At 37.2% G+C, this 16725-nt stretch overlaps 1 long non-coding RNA gene across 1 annotated transcript; it reads left to right on the top strand.

Moving 5' to 3' along the window:
- Positions 1–459: 459 nt before the first annotated feature.
- Positions 460–6648, top strand: LOC124364866. The gene is made up of 2 exons (XR_006922674.1): positions 460–3072; positions 4538–6648. It is a non-coding gene; the product is annotated as an uncharacterized LOC124364866 (long non-coding RNA).
- Positions 6649–16725: the final 10077 nt, after the last annotated feature.

Raw genomic sequence — 16725 nt, 5'->3', positions numbered from 1 at the left:
AATGAAGTGGATTGGAGGACTCGATATAGCGAAAGCAGCCTACTACGCCTTGATTGAATCCCACATTAGGTATGGTTTGATAGTGTGGGGTGGCACAACCAAAACAAAACCTAAATAGAATCCTAGTCCTACAAAAGAAAGCAATAAGAACACTTGCTGATCTAAAACCAACAGAGAGTTGTAGAGAATCTTTTCAAAGCACTAGGAATTCTAACAGTGATAAGTCTCTATATCCACACTGTTGTTACCCACACACACCAGCAGGACTACAGACGAGGGGAGAATATTCCACCACTACAACACGAGACGAGACGAGCAAAAGACTACATACTTCCACTACACCACACTACACAGTACAGCAAGAAGGCCGTCGTACATCGGACGTAAACTGTGTAATGCACTACCAGAATCAACTGAAGAACCTGAACCACCCAACAATTGAAGAGACAACTACAGGACTGGGCTGGTGGAACGACCGCTATACACATTGGAGGAATTCTTCACCATGACACAAACCTACTAATTTTGTAAAGCAAGAAGCATGAAGACAATTTCTGTATTTTGAGCTTCTGGCTGGATTTGAGTTTCAAATTATAATTTACATGTTTTTATTGAAATTTAGTATACTATATTCGATGAGATAAGTTTTACAATATATATATATATATATCATGTTACATATATACATGTATCATGTATATATATATATATATATTAATCATACAGTTATTAAATTGATTTTACATTAATATCGATTTTGTCCATATTAGCTTGTTTTATACCTTATAATTTCAAATGTAAATAATTTTGAGTGGAAGTCCGTGTTTTGGTGTGTGTCGAAACATATAGAGAACGTCAAAACATAAACAAAGAAATTGAATAAAAGAAAGAATGTGTAGAATGAATTAAAACACTTAAAAGGATTAGAAAAGTAAATTATTGAATACCCTTAAGACTCAGTGGAACGTATAATAAACAGCTTATTAATTAAAATACTTACAGTTCGAGTCCTGGAGGAGCAAAACTGACTTAATTTAGACTTTCTCTTAATTTAATTTCGACCATATTCAGAATTTACAATGTGAAAATTCAAAAATCTATAATTCCAAGTTTTGCAGTGCAAAAAGTTAATAATTTATCCATATATTTCATATGGGGTATGTTTGAAACCTTTTTATTCATTAATTTTGTCATTTAATGAATAAGAATTAAGAATACTAGAATGTATTATAGTTACGTGAGCTTGGAACATCATTAAGGAGTTTTTACAGAGTTTAATTAACTTAATACATTTTTGTACTAATAACTTTCTTGGTCCAGGTATTATTGTTATGGCCTAGTAAACTTAAAATATTATTACATGAGCAAATAAGTAACTATAGGTTTATAGACCTTGTTTGAGTTTGGATCTTGATCTTGTTAACATATAGTTGTAAGTGTAAATATTATTTTACATAGCATGAAATTACTCTGTCACTACAGATATAGTATTGTAAAATATGCTGGGGAATTTATACCCCACTCCATTGTATCGTAATAACAATATTTAAAAAGTACTACAGTAACAGCTGACTGGGTATAGACTAATGATAAGAATCAACAAAATTTGAAAAATTAAAAAAGTATGGAGCTTAAGGAATTGTGGCCTGAACTTCAATTTCAACATGTGAAGAAATGATCCAACTTGGAAGTTAAGTCTTCAAAGATAATGTTAATAATAACTCTGGTCAGCCAAGAGGAAACTTTCCACAACAGTCGCACAGGCGGTGATCTCTGTTCAGTGGACTAGTCAGTATGTGCGTGATGGGGGTAAGCCAACCACCCGTAGGTAAGAGACGAGAGTTAGTTACTGGTGAGTTGGCACTACTGACTTTAAACAAGAAGTGAACTTTAGCTGTCTCAGTCAGTTTGTAATGCCCTTTGTTATTTTCAATTTTAATGTATTAATGCACTGCGATTCATCGTCTAGTATTTCAGTTTATCAATCACTAATAGCACTCAGCTACTGACCTAAAGCCTCGGTTGAAACGAGGTAACAAACAATAATAGTTAAACTGAGGGTGATCTGACGTTTTGCTCATTTTGAGAATATAAAATTGCTTGGATATCCTATATCCTAATTCCCTCTCTAGCTTATATATTTTTTAAATACGTACGAAAACATACAATGTATGTATGTATGTAAACACTGTCTGGTATATATTTTGTAAATAAGAGACAAAAGCATACAGTGTATGTGTATAAAAACTTTCACGTCAGACGAGTTTGAGATTAAAAAACAATACATATTAAACAGTTTTCTAAAATTTAATGGAATTGATACTCACAATGAAATTATGTTCTGAGATTGTTTTACTCGTCAGGATTGTAATTTTGTAAGGATATTGTTAATGTATCCTTAATAAACTGTCATTTTGAATTCATCCATTACTTGAAATGAATTTAATGATCACCATTCAAAGTACTGAAGTAAACCATATATTGTCCAGATGTTACAAATAATTTGATGAATCTTTTACTGAAGTGCCAAGCATTTGAATTGAGAAAAGTAAATAATAGCATAAATAGCTAAAGTTTGTTGGTCCACTTTCAAGTAAAATTCACTATTTAATATCTGTGTGTAAGGCTAACTATAATTAATTAAATATTATATGTCTAGCTTTAAACTTATCATTAAACAGCAATGTATAGATCAACCTCTGTGTAACAACTAATTTGATAAATTAACTCTTAACAGGCTTTATTTTTAAAAGAATCAACATTCCTGGATAGAAAACACGATCTAAAATGTGAACAGAATTAAAGATTTTTACTGTTTGTCATCTGAGATGAAACATATACATTAGAATCAGATTGTTAAAATATTAAAAGTAAATTATATTTAGTGAGCATTGATTACAATTTGTTTTTCTGTGTAGGACAAGTTTCAAAAACTACTGAATCTGATGCCGGAGATTCATTCCTTGGCGAGTAGAGGGGAGGAGTACCTCTATCACAAGCATTGTAATGGCAGTGCGCCCACGCAGACGCTACTCATGGAAATGTTACATGCCAAGCGGAAATAACCATCACGTAAGTTACCTCAAAAGTATTATTGTTAAATTTTATAAATCCCTAATATAGAAACTGTTGGAGATTTGAGACATAGACATATTCTTTATTTGCCATTTCATTAAGAGTGGCGTAAGTGCTTATAAGGAACAAATACAATTCTGAATGAACGTGGAATGTTTTGGGGAGGTTGGCTCTGTTAATACATGGTCCCAGGTATGGTATTCAAATTTTACAGGTTCAAAAATAAGGATTTGAACTTCAATTTTGTCCTTTCACATTTCTGAGGAACATGATAAAAATTTGGATTGAAATGTTGGGAAGATATATCACAATATATATTGTGAATATATTGGCTTTGTAAAACAAATTTCAAAAACTGCAGTAATGATTCTTGGTAAATTTTAAATGTGGCGTAGTAACAATTTTAATGCCCATAAATTTTACAATATGTATGAATACAAAAGATTGTGTTTAAAGTAATTAAAAATTCTTTTTCTTTGTTGAAACTCAAATATACTATAACATGTGCCAAAGATGTACAATAATTAATACCTTGTTTTAGTATTATCTATAGAAGGATGCATATATTATTGGTATCAACAGAGTAAAGTCAGGAAAAACTATACAATTATAAATGAGGAATAGCAACTTAGACATAATAAGGCAAACATTAAAATTAAATGTAGAACATTTGTCTTATTGTAGGATGATAAAAGAGGTGAAAGATATAACTTAAAATAAATTATACTATTGCTAGATCAACACTTTCAGTAGATGAATATATGACCCAAGTACAGTACAAATGAAGTTTCATAAAATGTGATCGTTAAAAGTATGTATTCTCTTGAGTCCTTGGAAATGAAACAACACCAAATATTGCTTTTAACTAACAATGATTGCAAATTATTCATCAGAACTAGACTGTAAGTTTATAATTGTTGATGGAAAAGTTGTGAAATGCAGAAGGTTGATGTTTTTTTTTGTTTTCAATTCTTACACAGCCTCATTGAGTTATGGTAATTAAAATTAGAAATTAACAATACCCTAATTAACTTAATAGATTTTGAAACATTGGCCCCCTTTAATTTATAATCAACCTAAGATGCTGGCTTGCTTGCATGTTTTAAGGGAGAAGGTTTCTAAGATCGAATAAGTCTTAATCAACAACAATCAGAGGAGACATACAGTTTTACCTGTCTTGGTCTTTCATACTGGTGTCACAGACCAAAGAAAGAAATAAACTGGGCTTAGGTGAACAGCAAGTGAAGCCAGGTCAAATCGGTGTCACCAATGAGGAGTAGGTAGAATTGCATGAGTCACTCATTGGAGTTTCACCCCTCACTAACAGTTTCACTACTGTAAATTATAAGAGTACATTAACATTATGTAAACTTCAACAATGATAAACAATAAACAATTTTTTGTTACTCCTTCACATTTAAAACGTGAGAATGTTGTATTTATATTGGTATTATGTTTACAGCTGGAGCAGAGGGGCTCACTGCGTTGAGAGCCCAGCCAACAGCGTCATGTGCTCCGGAAGAGTGCAATAACAGTGCTACAGCTACAGTATTACCAAGATCTTACGTGTGCGCATCGTGACAGTGTCCGGTCGCCTGCACCTGCCTAGAGCAAGATATGCCTTCAAAAAAGAGTACAAAAGTCATAAAAAGTATAAACGAGTACCAGAAGTAACTAAAGGCATTATTCACTGTGTAGTATTGTGTACAGGCTAAGTGTAGAGCCGGGGCTCAGAACCAACTTTCATACCCACGTTTTCAGTACATTTCAAAAATGTGTAAATTATATTTTTTTAATGTTGTTATTTATTTGATATGTTGTTTTATATGGTGTACATGGTTGAAGTTTTGTATATAGAGAATAATGCAAATGTGGTAATGTTTTGTTTGCTTTTCATAAAAGCGCACAAGATGGAAAATGTCTACCGAAGTTTGAACTGTGAATGATCTTGGTTCTGGGCCTCCGCTGCAGCAAACTGTTGTTGCTCATTTAATTTTAAAATTGTAAATTATACTGTATTACGTTACATTCCAGTTTGTCGCTCTGGAAGGGATTGTTTGGGCATCAGATCTTTATCTTCACTTCTTCCCTAAAAATTGATCTAAGAACGCTTCTTAACACCTTGCAGTTCTCGCATTTCAAAAAAAACCTCTTCCACTTTCGAGTATTTACATTCCAAACTCCTTCTTTTTCTCCTCTTCCGATCCCTTTCCTTTCCTATCTTTACGAATCAAATTCGGTTACGGTCGCTCTTTCGGCATTCACTTTTCTTTCAATTAATATTCCCGACTCATTAACACTCTGGGATCTCGGTGTTGGGACAACAAAAGTTTCCTGTAGATTATGTTAATTTAGAACTGCTGCCTCTAGGGCGTATGTTCAATGTTCATTAAGTTTAATGTAAAGAATGTTATTGTACTTGAATAGGTTTAACGAGTGAATGAAAAAACTATTGTATTTAAATTTGTATAAAATATTGTTAATCGCGCAGTAACCTAAATGTTTTGTCACAGTTACCTTATTTACCTCGTTGCACACGACTCTCTCTGTGTGCCTTTCCCTCCCTTGTATTAATACTCGACCGACAGTTGTGTATGGTGTGTATGTGTATATAGACGTGTGTGCGTACGAACAACGTGTGTCGTGAGAGCCCATGTGTGACGAGGACTCCTCCACGTTTTCACTGCCACAAATCCACGATCTGGCAACTTATCCATTTGTACATTTGTTTTATAAATTTTCAAATAAATGTGCTATTTTGGTATGTAGAGTATATTTTTATGGTTGAGAACTTTAAAAGAAGCTGGCCGTGATTTAAATATTGTGATGAAAAGAGAATTTATTTTTAAAAGTATCTACAGTTGACTTGTAATCCGGTTATAGAAGTTTATTGTTGTTAAAATAAAAATTTGTAGTTTTATAGTATTTTATTTCTGTATTTTGTAAATTTTAACTAGGTGACATCACAATTTCCTTTTTTTACATACTGAACAACTATTGTTTTTTATAAATATAAATCACCAAGCATGTTTAAGAGTTTTGTATACTTTCATATAAAAAGTATTATAAAGTCTTTAGATGAAGGATAAACCCTATGAACCATTGATATGATAAAGTTACTAGTATTACAGGCTCAGCGTTGTATGTGTAATGTCAGTGTCATCCTCTTAAGTTCCGTATTGTGGCACTTGTTTTATTTATCTGCTACTTCTTATTGTTTTTATTTAGACCACTATATAATATTAAGAAACAAATTTTGTTACCTCAGTTTGTTGTACTTGTATTTACCATTTACAAGTGACCATTACCATGTTTTACACTGTATATAGTGTGTGTATCCGTTGTAAGGATACTCATTGTTCATTTTGTTCCTGGATTCTGGTGGTTCACAACATCATTTCTCACACGATAACATGTTGTAAAAAATAGCTTATATTTTCTAAAATATTTATTAATTTTTTAGTCTGATATAAAAACCAGGTGATACTGTCCAGTTCCAGCAGCCAAATGTATTTGTGAATGAATTGTAGAAATGAAATAAAAACCAAAACACATATTTTAATTTGTTGATAACTGTTGTTTCAATTATGCCCCTTAATCACAATCCTTTATTTAATTTTCACTTTAACAGTAAAAGTGAGTTATTCATGAATATAATGACCTCTTCCTATATTGAGTTACCAAAATCTGAAGCTAAATTGAAAGCTTAAATATTTCAGTTGTTTGGGAATATCCAAAGTTTTATTTACCAGACAGGACACTGTGGCAAGGGACTTGACAATATTAACGTAAAAATTAATTAAGGATTTTTGTACCATATCTGTAAGATTGTTGCTCACTTCGCTCAGTGGAGGAGGGGGACATGTCAACCAGTCTAGTGATAATTTTCTAAACCAGGCTAATAGATTTCTTTTGACACTAATGGAAACAAACTTACTCTCACCATTTTCCACAGCAAACAAACGCTTTCCAGGATCTCGATGATTTGTAACAGGATTGAGTTGATCAGCTCTTGGATCATGTTAATTAATTAATTAATGTTAATTAGTATGTAGTAAATTTTCCTGTTTTTATTGTTCCCAGGGTAGTTCATCTGGATAGGATAATTCAGAAACAGTCAAGTTTGGAGAGACTCTATTAATTATAAATCATTGAACACCATTAGGAGAGGCAGTATTTGAAGGCTTCATGAATAAAGAAGGCTCACTAATACAACCAAGGGCGAAATGACAAGTGCTCTATAACAGGCAGTACCTTGACATATTTTATAGCATCAAAAGTACATTTAGGAACAGTTTTAATAAATTGCTGATAAGAAATAGAACATGATATTGTGAAAATAATTATTTCATTTCTTGTTATGTGAATTGTAATTCTAGGTGTCCAAATTCGCTTTGTTATTTATGGATACAAATGTGTTCACTCATGTCATCTGTATGCTTCTCTCCAATGAACAAAACGATCAATCTTAGTTTAAATGTCTTTTAATAACTAAGCAGTTATACTCATGAGGAACTACAAAGTTATGATTGTAATCAGATAAGAGTAAATTTGAGAAAAGCAGTTTCATAGTGAAGTCTGGATAACTGATGACTGAATACCCCATTATAGTTTATTAAACTTGTCTAATAATTTTATAGCAAGGTCAGTGTTAAAAATAACCAGCCTAATGCTCTTATTCACCCTACATTATATTTAATCATTAACCTTAAACACTAAGGATTAGTTTAACATAGTTTTTAGACCTCACTAAGACACCCATTCCATTTGGATTAGACTGCACTATTCAAAGTACTGCTTTCGTTCATTTTACAAAAAATTGGAGGGTCTAGTGAGGTGTTTTATTTTGCTTATACAGATCCAACATTTCATAGTCATGTTGGATGAATCCCTTAATTGAATTATAGACAGATAATAAAATAAGGCGAGGCAGGACTGGGGTGGACTACTGTGTACAGGTTACCTAATCCTAAGAAAGCTTCTGCTTCAATACGTCTGCAGTACGCTGGGACATGAAAGGAGTGGTGAACAAGAAACGAGAAGTCATTATCCGCCAATCTGCTCTGGTTTACTAAAGCTTTGTTCCTTGTCAAAATTTTATTGATCAGATTAAATGTATAGCAGCGACAGTAGTATTTATTCACAATAAATAAAATATTTACCAAAACAACAATCATTTCTATATAATTGAAATAAAATTACTAATTGTGTAAACATGAAGGAGTGTACGCAAATGTGTAAATATTTTAGAACAAGTAGAAAGCAAACAGTGACAATACTTTTGATGATGAGAGGTTTCACATGCATCAAGTTATTCGCATGTTAGTTTATATGTTTATGAATAAAAATCCTATCATTCTGTGCTAGCTGTTCCAACATCTGCTGCAGGAGGATGCCCTGATCATGGTAGACAAACACATAAGTATTAAATATTCTGGACCAGTGAGATTAGTGCAGGGATGGGGGTTTCTTACAGTTTTAATCACTTGCCTCAGGAAAGCTAAGAAACTTATTCATTTCAGTGGGGTATTTCAATTTTTTGGGGCTCTCAGTCCCCCTCCCCTTCGTCTAAGAATTGTCATTCTGAATTTTAAGTCTATTGCCATGCTCTTAAGCCTTGTGTCTTTTGTGCATCCTGGAAGTGTACCATGAGGCCAACCAGTTTACGAGTTTTAAAAATCGCCGAAAACAACTGATCAGATCCTCCTGGAGAAATTCACCACCCTTGTCCAGACTACCAAAGATAGTATAGCACTCCCTTGCTATTGCAGGACAATCAAAGAGCAGGTGTTCAGCTGTCTCCTTCAGATCGTCACACATTCTACAGAGCAGATCATCCCTGGAGAGTGCCGACTCTGTGCAGATGCTTCCTCAGGTAATCATGCCCCATAATTATACCCATAACCCGAGAAGATATCGATCTACTTAAGGAGAAAAGGTAAGATGCCACCCTGGGAAAGGCAACTGCAGGACCATTCTCAGACCCAGAATGAGAATAAGAATTGACAAATTTCCTCAGACATCTTCTTGTAAAGTCAACCACGGCAACTTTGGTGGGGTTTATACTAAGGACCATCCCATCACACCAGTTTCCCACCGCATTGGTCAGTTCCATGACTGTTGTGTTTAACTTGCCACTCACAAGAATCAAAATGTCATCTGCGTTCTCCTGTACAAAGACACCACTGCTGTTCAAAGACACAAGTAGGTTGTCCGTATCTGGGTTCCACAGAAGAGGAGAAAGGACGCCACACTGGAGATAGCCCCTCGTAGTCCTTGCACTGACGCTTGCTACCATAAGAGTGGTACTAACCACCCTGTCTGTGAGTGAGGCTCTTATCCAGTCACATATTTGACCATAAATACTATGTCTCGAGACCGCATTGACAATCACCTGAGTGCCTTTAATGTCCAGAAAGACCCTATGGATACTTCTTTCGCTGCTAGCGCCTTCTCAATCCTGCATACCAATTGGCTGAGTCACATGATCTTCCTGGAGTGTAAGCATGTCGATTTGGATGTAGTGGGGGCTGCAAGAGAGATCTCTTCCAAACAAACCTAGCTATACTCTTCTCCATGGTATTGAGAAGAAAGGACAGACATATAAGCCTAAAGTACTTAGGTCTATCCAGGCTAAACCTGCTTCGGTATAAATACTACCCTCCAGGACAGAGAAATGTACCTGAGGGCCACAGAGGCTCTGAACAGAAGGGGAAGGATAATGTCTACTCCCGCTGCAAGCAAATCGGTCTCAACCCACCTCCCCCAGGAACTTTATATAGACAAAACAAGTTAATTGTCCACTCAATCCTTCTGAAGGTTAATACATAACATGTCAAACTCCATTGTGAGTGAGTGGTGCGCTCTGTAGATCTGCCTCCACAGCTGAGTGGTTGATCCTGGTCATAAATAATACAGCCCGGAACGTGTGTTCCCATCATATCTTTTAGAACTCTGTCCGATTCAGTAATATATCTCAAATCAAATCAAATCTGTTTTATTGCTGAGAGAAATAATACATTGTATGGCAAACGTCAATTAATAATAATATCCTAAAATTTCAGTCATTCATACTATAAAACACATACAGACATACAATGTTTAAAGTCACACCTCTTTCATTCATCGCCAATGCAACCCACTTCGAACAGCGGTGTCATTCTTCAAATTGGGCGGCCTCCCAGTTGAAAGCCAAAAACTCACCTGCATTATAAAACGCTTGAGACACCAAGAAGCGTCTTAGGCGAGTATTAAACGCCTTTGGCGTTGGAGCATCTTTGATTGGATTGGGCAGTCTGTTGAGGAATTGAACACCCGCTTGTGAAGGGAGGCGTTCATAAACCACCGTTCTGTGTCTACCAGTTTCGGTAGTTTGCTCTGCCACGTGTCTCATACATGTTATGTCTTGTCCTCTGGTTAAGGTACATTTATTCACACAAAAACATAGTTGTTTCCAATATGTAGAGACATGGCAGAGTCAACAGCTGCAATTTCTTGAAAACTTGCCTGCACGACTCTCTGAATTTGATTTTAGCGATGATTCGAATTGCTTTTTTTTGGAGTCTGAAAACTCTTTGGAACTGAGTGTTAGCGCAAGCTCCCCAAAGAATCACTCCATAGGCCAGGTGGGGGTTATATCAAGCCATAATACGCCGTAATCAGTACCTGACCTCGGGCAGTATTTTGCTAAAGACCTCAGAACAAAGATCCTGAGCAGATTTTGGCGCAAACATGATCAATGTGCACATTCCATGTCAGTCCTCGATCAAGGTACATTCCAAGGAATTTTGAAGAGTAGACTTTCGTCCAGTGTGGAGTCAGCCATCAAGATGGCAGGTCCGCACTGGTTGCCCGCAGTGCGCAAAGAAAAATTTAAAACGTTGGTTTTTGAAGAGTTTATTGTGAAGTTGAGGCTGTTGAAGTATTGGACACAGTTGTTGATATCAACAAAAGCCTGTTGTTACAAAACTTCGCTTGATCTTGCATTGAAAAAAAAGAGTCGTATCATCTGCAAACTGCACTGTTCTTCCATGCAGAAGCGATGATTCTATGTCGTTGACATAAAGCAGGAAAAGCACAGGACTGAGGATAGACCCCTGGGGACTCCATATGTAAGGTCTATTGGTTTTGGATGATTTATTTGATATCTGGACAACTTGGGATCTGTGGCTTAGAAATGAGCTAAGCCATTTAAAAGGCACGCCTCGAATGCCGTGGGACTCAAGTTTTGTCGAGCAGTGTATTGTGGTCAACGCAAGTCGAATGCTTTGGACAGATCCAGGAACACACTCATTGTGTGGTTCCGACATTCAATCCCCTCTACAATCATATCGACAAGACCAACGACTGCGTCGGTTGTCGATTTACCCTTTCTGAACCCAAACTGTTCATTTGAGAGCTGATTGTATTTGTCCAAAAAGTGAAGCATTCTTATAAGAAAAAGCTTTTCAAAAATTTTTGCTGAATACTGGCAAAATTGAGACAGGTTATTTATAGAGGTTGGATCGTCTTTCTTTAAAATTGGAACCACTTTTGCAATTTTGAGGAGAGAGGGGAACACTCCTGTTTGGAATGAATAATTTTACTAATTCAGTTAAGGGTCTCACTAAATGCTTGCAGCAATTTTTTAATGAGCCATGGGGACATCAGATTAAGGTCGTTTGACTTTTTGGCTGGGAGCTGCTGGATAATTAGGTGAAGCTCATCCTCAACAACAGGCGCCAACACCATTGATGCTGCTGGCTTTGCCTTCGCGAGGGGCGTACTTTAGGGTCAGATGGCCGAGGACCTTGCCCGTCAGCAATGGATGCGAAGAACTCGTTAAACCGACTCTGGCAATCTCAGTCTCATCCTCCACAAGCCTATCCCCAACTTTAATTTTGATTTGTTTGTATGCATTTGTTTTATTGTTTGATGATGCCCCAAGTTGTTTTAGAAACGTTTTTTGAAGAGAGAATTGATTTGGAGACATCGAGTGCTTTCGCAGCTTGGATCACTTTCTTATATACTTTTTTATAATTCCTGAAAAGTATTTTGAACTGTTTCATTAGAAGTGTTTTTATAAAATTTCGGACATAAATTTCAGTTTCTCTCTAGAAACTAAAATTCCTAGTGTGATCCAATTGTTTTTTTGAATTTTTGTCACAGTCATTAATTGTTTTTGTAGGGCAGCAGGTGGTTAACGTGGAAATTAAAAGTGTTGGTAAACAATTTAAAACTGTTGCTCAACGGGTTGAGATGAATTTAGAAAATTCCATCTTTCTTTAGAAAGGGAAGCGTTAAGGTGAGCGATGTTTTCTGGCCTTATGTCTCTTATTGTTTGTTTAATTTTGGGCTCCCTTTGTGAGTTGTATCCCACTAATGACGGCCTCTTGGCCGTAGTGGTCAGATATAGCTGTATTCACCACAGACACTGCGACACTTGGGTGGTTGGTGATTATGTAGTCGATTACAGTTTTTGGTTGCAGCCGTCACTCTCGTTGGAGATTTGACTAGCAAATCAAGCTGAAATGACCTAAGTAAATCGACCAAACGAATTGTTGCATGGTGAGTGTTGTCCAACGCGTTGATGTTGAAATCCCCCATAATGACAAAATGCTGACGTTGGTTAGTCAGACATGTCAGTAATTTTTCGAATTTTGAAAAGAAGGTGTCTTCGTTTCCACTGGGAGACCTGTAAATTCCGATCACGAAGAATTTTGATGTTTTGTTTGTAGTTTGATTCCGACTGTTTCGAAATCTTTTCCGATTGAATCCTGGATCGGAAAGGGGCAGACGCAAAATTTTGTTTCAGAAAAATGGCAACTCCTCCTTCTCTGGAGTGGGATCGGCAATACGCGGAAACCAATTTATAATTTGGAATTTTGCACAGTGCGATGTTATCCTTGTTGAAACCGTTTTTCCGTTATTACAAGAAGATCTGCTTTCAGATCCTCGCACATGAGTTGGATTTGATCTAATTTGTTGGTTGCAAAATTAAGAATTTTGATGAAGCAGCCTCCTTACTTCCGTTTGTCTGTGAGTGTTTGTGTGTTTCTGATGGTTTTTAGTAGTTAATTTTTGTCCGCTGATTCAAAGTGGGGTCCCTAAAAAAAACCGAGTCAATTCACAGCTTGCACAAGATCCGCAGAGCGTCCATTGGTCATCAGCGGTGGAGATTTTACTGCCTCCGCCGTAGCTGTTGTAAGGTAGCGTCCAAGGCCCATCAGGACCAAGCGGTACACAGTCAACATCGGCAGCAGATTTCTGTTAGCAGCAGAGACGGCGGCGGCGACGGCAGTGATGGAGGCGGTGGCGGTGGGGGTGGCGATGAAGACGTTTGTGGTGAAGGTGACTGGTCATCATGGCTAAGCTGGCCTTCTTCAGGCCGGCCACCACCAGTTCGGCAAGCATCCGCTTTCCCCTCATAGTCAGGTGCTGGCCATAACGAGTGAAGTGTCACCTTCCGATGGCGTTGAAATCCAGCAGCACAGACCCCTTACACCTGATACACAGCTCCCTTTATGTAGTTGTTAACACAAGTCCGTCTCTTGGTTAACGAGGTGGGAGGGGGGGGAGGTCGTGGCGATAAGGCAACTGTTGATACCATGACCTTGGCTGTACGGGTGTGCGCATGGAGATCTGGTTTTTCCAATTGCTGGTAGATGGTAGACGACCGACCCGGCTCCGATGTAATTCGCTCCGGCAATCAGAACGCTACAGCTTCCCGGGGGAGGAGGTTGACTCCCCTCAACCACACCCAACAGTCCGGCTCCAGGCTTGCAGACGCCGATCACCAGCCGTCTCTGCGGTCACCAGGGACTGGACCATCCCAGCCATGAAGCTATCTATCTATCTTGATCATCCTTGAGACCACCAAACGATGAGATGGGATATTTTTCTGAATCTATGCACATCCCTGCACACTGTCAATGTCAGTGCAGAATTTTTTCCAGGCTATTCCTAAGCCAGTCGTACAGTGCAAGATCATCATGGTAGGTCTCCCAAGTACACCAATTTCTTTTTTCTGAATAAAGCCCTAACTCTTTTGCCCAAAGAGGCTAGTTCAGAACTCCACCAGTCTACTTTGGATCTCCTCCTGTTTAACAGGTCAACTGAGATCAAATGAACCCACAGTTGCAGAAGACAGAATGTCGGAAGATGTGCCCAGCTGTACTGTGTTGTGAATCGTTTCCGGTTACTTCCGTTGAATTCTAGTTGCATCATTAGTTTTTCATTGTATGACACCCAGTCAGTATTTCTCTGATTTTTATGCTGAACTTTTTAAAGTTCTAGGTCTCTGATTTTAAAGCAGATGTGGTGCGGGACATTATATAATCCAGAAGTGAGTTACCTCAGCTGTTTGTGTTGCTGCTGCACAACCTTTATGCGAGTTAGCATTGCAGTTAATTACCAATTCCACACTGGAGTGATCCCTGGAACAAAATTCCAGAACAGAGATGCTGTTCATCTTGTTTTTTACAGCAATATAAGCTCTGGCATTATCAACATGGGCAGTAACAATTTTAATCCCTGTAATGAAAAACCCTAAATACTTTACCCTGACAAATCAAGGGTTCATGCATCAGGGCCTCTTGAAATTCTTCTACCAACAATTGTCTGCAGAACACAGCTTTACTGTGCTGCATGCAGTATGACCTGGAAAACTTAAATGATAAAACTGAATGTAGGTATGAGACTAAGAAATAAGAATACTAAAGAACATTTTGTTCTTAATGTTGTTATTCCATGTGATTTATGGCATGAAGAACCATTTGTGAACCCTGGAAGTGTACTGTGAAGCTTACCAGTTTACAATTTCAGCAATCCCACAAAACACCTGATCAAGTCCTCTTGAGGATATTCACCACCTCTGTCCTCGATGCCAAAAATAGCACAGATATATATTCCTTATATATATATATCTCAGAGTAGACAAAAAGCAGGTATTCAGCAGTTTCTCCCTGCTCATTACATAATATACAGAACGGATTGTCCATAGAAAGTTTGACTCTATGGAGGAGTTTATTCAGATGCCCACATTCCCTTATCAGACCCACAACCTGAGAAGCCAACAGTCTACTTAAGGAGGTGGAGGAGATACCATAGAATCAGCCTACTCATCCTTAGACTTGGATGTATGCTCTACATGTTCAGTGTCCACTTCGGGACAGCTCTAAAGGCTTCACAACTAGGAATTCCACAAAACAGTTGAGGCCCTGTCATATTATCCACCAAGCCAAGACGTTAGCTAGTTTATTCCACCTCTGTTCAGTTCAACAATGTCTGCCTCATAACACATCAAACAGTGACATTGTTGATTCTGCCCAAAGAAGAAGAATGACCTAATTATAAAACCAGGCACGTTTGGAGTTAAGCAAGGGCTACCTTGCTATCAGTGAAAATACTGATTGTCTTGCTCCTATATTGCATATGAAGATTCTGATGAACATACTTCATTATGACTGTAACTTCTGCCCGAAAAGACTCTGGGTTAAGAACCCATAGAAATCACCACTTACATGGTCTGACCATCTCTACAGTTCCACCACCTGTACACCATTCAAGCTCCAGTGGTGGAAGCGGTTTCTTTCCCTATAATCAATCCTCCCTAGAAGGTATCACAACCTATTACTCCTGAGGGATTGCTTGAAGGAAAATTTTGAGGCATATGATCAAAGATCATGTATTGTTTTTCTGAATCAGTATGCTAATTTTACAATTCCTGCTGCTCAGCCCAAGACTGTACAAACTGCTGAAGACAGTAAGCACACTGACCACATTCTGAATTACAATAAGGAACAAGATTAAGACAACAGTCATCAAGGAAGCACTTGGGAAGGCATCAGTGATAGCCAGGCAGATAATCTTTTGGGTACTTGCCAGCCTGGCCACTGCGCAATAAGTATTGTTTTGAAATAAAATGCTTGTAATCATGAACAGAAAAATGCTACAGTTAAAAATGAACAGTTAAATGTTTAATACAAGCCATCATAACACCAAAACATCAACACAAATGACAATCAAACACCTGAAGTAGGCAATGTAAGTGTTTTTTGGATCACATCACATTGTTTTGCTTGGATGACATGAAAGTCGCCACTCTGTTTTTGGCCACCATACAACAGCTTGGACGTTAGTGCAGGTCAGTCAGAGAGACATAAAGCTAACACAGAAGTCTTGTCTTAAGTCCCACCATAAACTAAAACAAGACAATACGAATATTCTTGCATGCCGCGTTTAGTGCAAATCCGATGGTATGTTCATAACCGTATGCTGTACTTTAAAGGTTAACCCTGGATCTGTCAAACAACTAGTGACTAGTCTCTTAACATTTTTTCTCTGATGTCAACAACTAGTCGTTTATGTAGTCATCTTTTTAATCAATCTTTTGCTATTGTAAATAAGATTTAAGTAGGACAAACTACTGTATATCAGGTTAATTCACAATCATCTAAATACACACATCATTTGTGAATTAAATTGTATTGGATTCTTCACAGTTTAATTTAATGTATTGTTTATTGAATAGTAATGTGTAATAAGTATACACACCGAAATTATAAAGTTACAGTACAAAACATTGGTTTGCTGTTTCTGCTCGCCAACTTCGACAGAATGCAAAAAACTATTTTGTTTTCTACTTTTAACAAGGGAAGTTTTGTCCAGGTA

The sequence above is a fragment of the Homalodisca vitripennis genome, chromosome 1 (assembly GCF_021130785.1).
Source record: "Homalodisca vitripennis isolate AUS2020 chromosome 1, UT_GWSS_2.1, whole genome shotgun sequence".
Taxonomy (NCBI): Eukaryota; Metazoa; Arthropoda; class Insecta; order Hemiptera; family Cicadellidae; genus Homalodisca; species Homalodisca vitripennis.
Note: the sequence above shows the minus strand (reverse complement) of the source record. Positions and strands in the feature narration are given on the sequence as shown.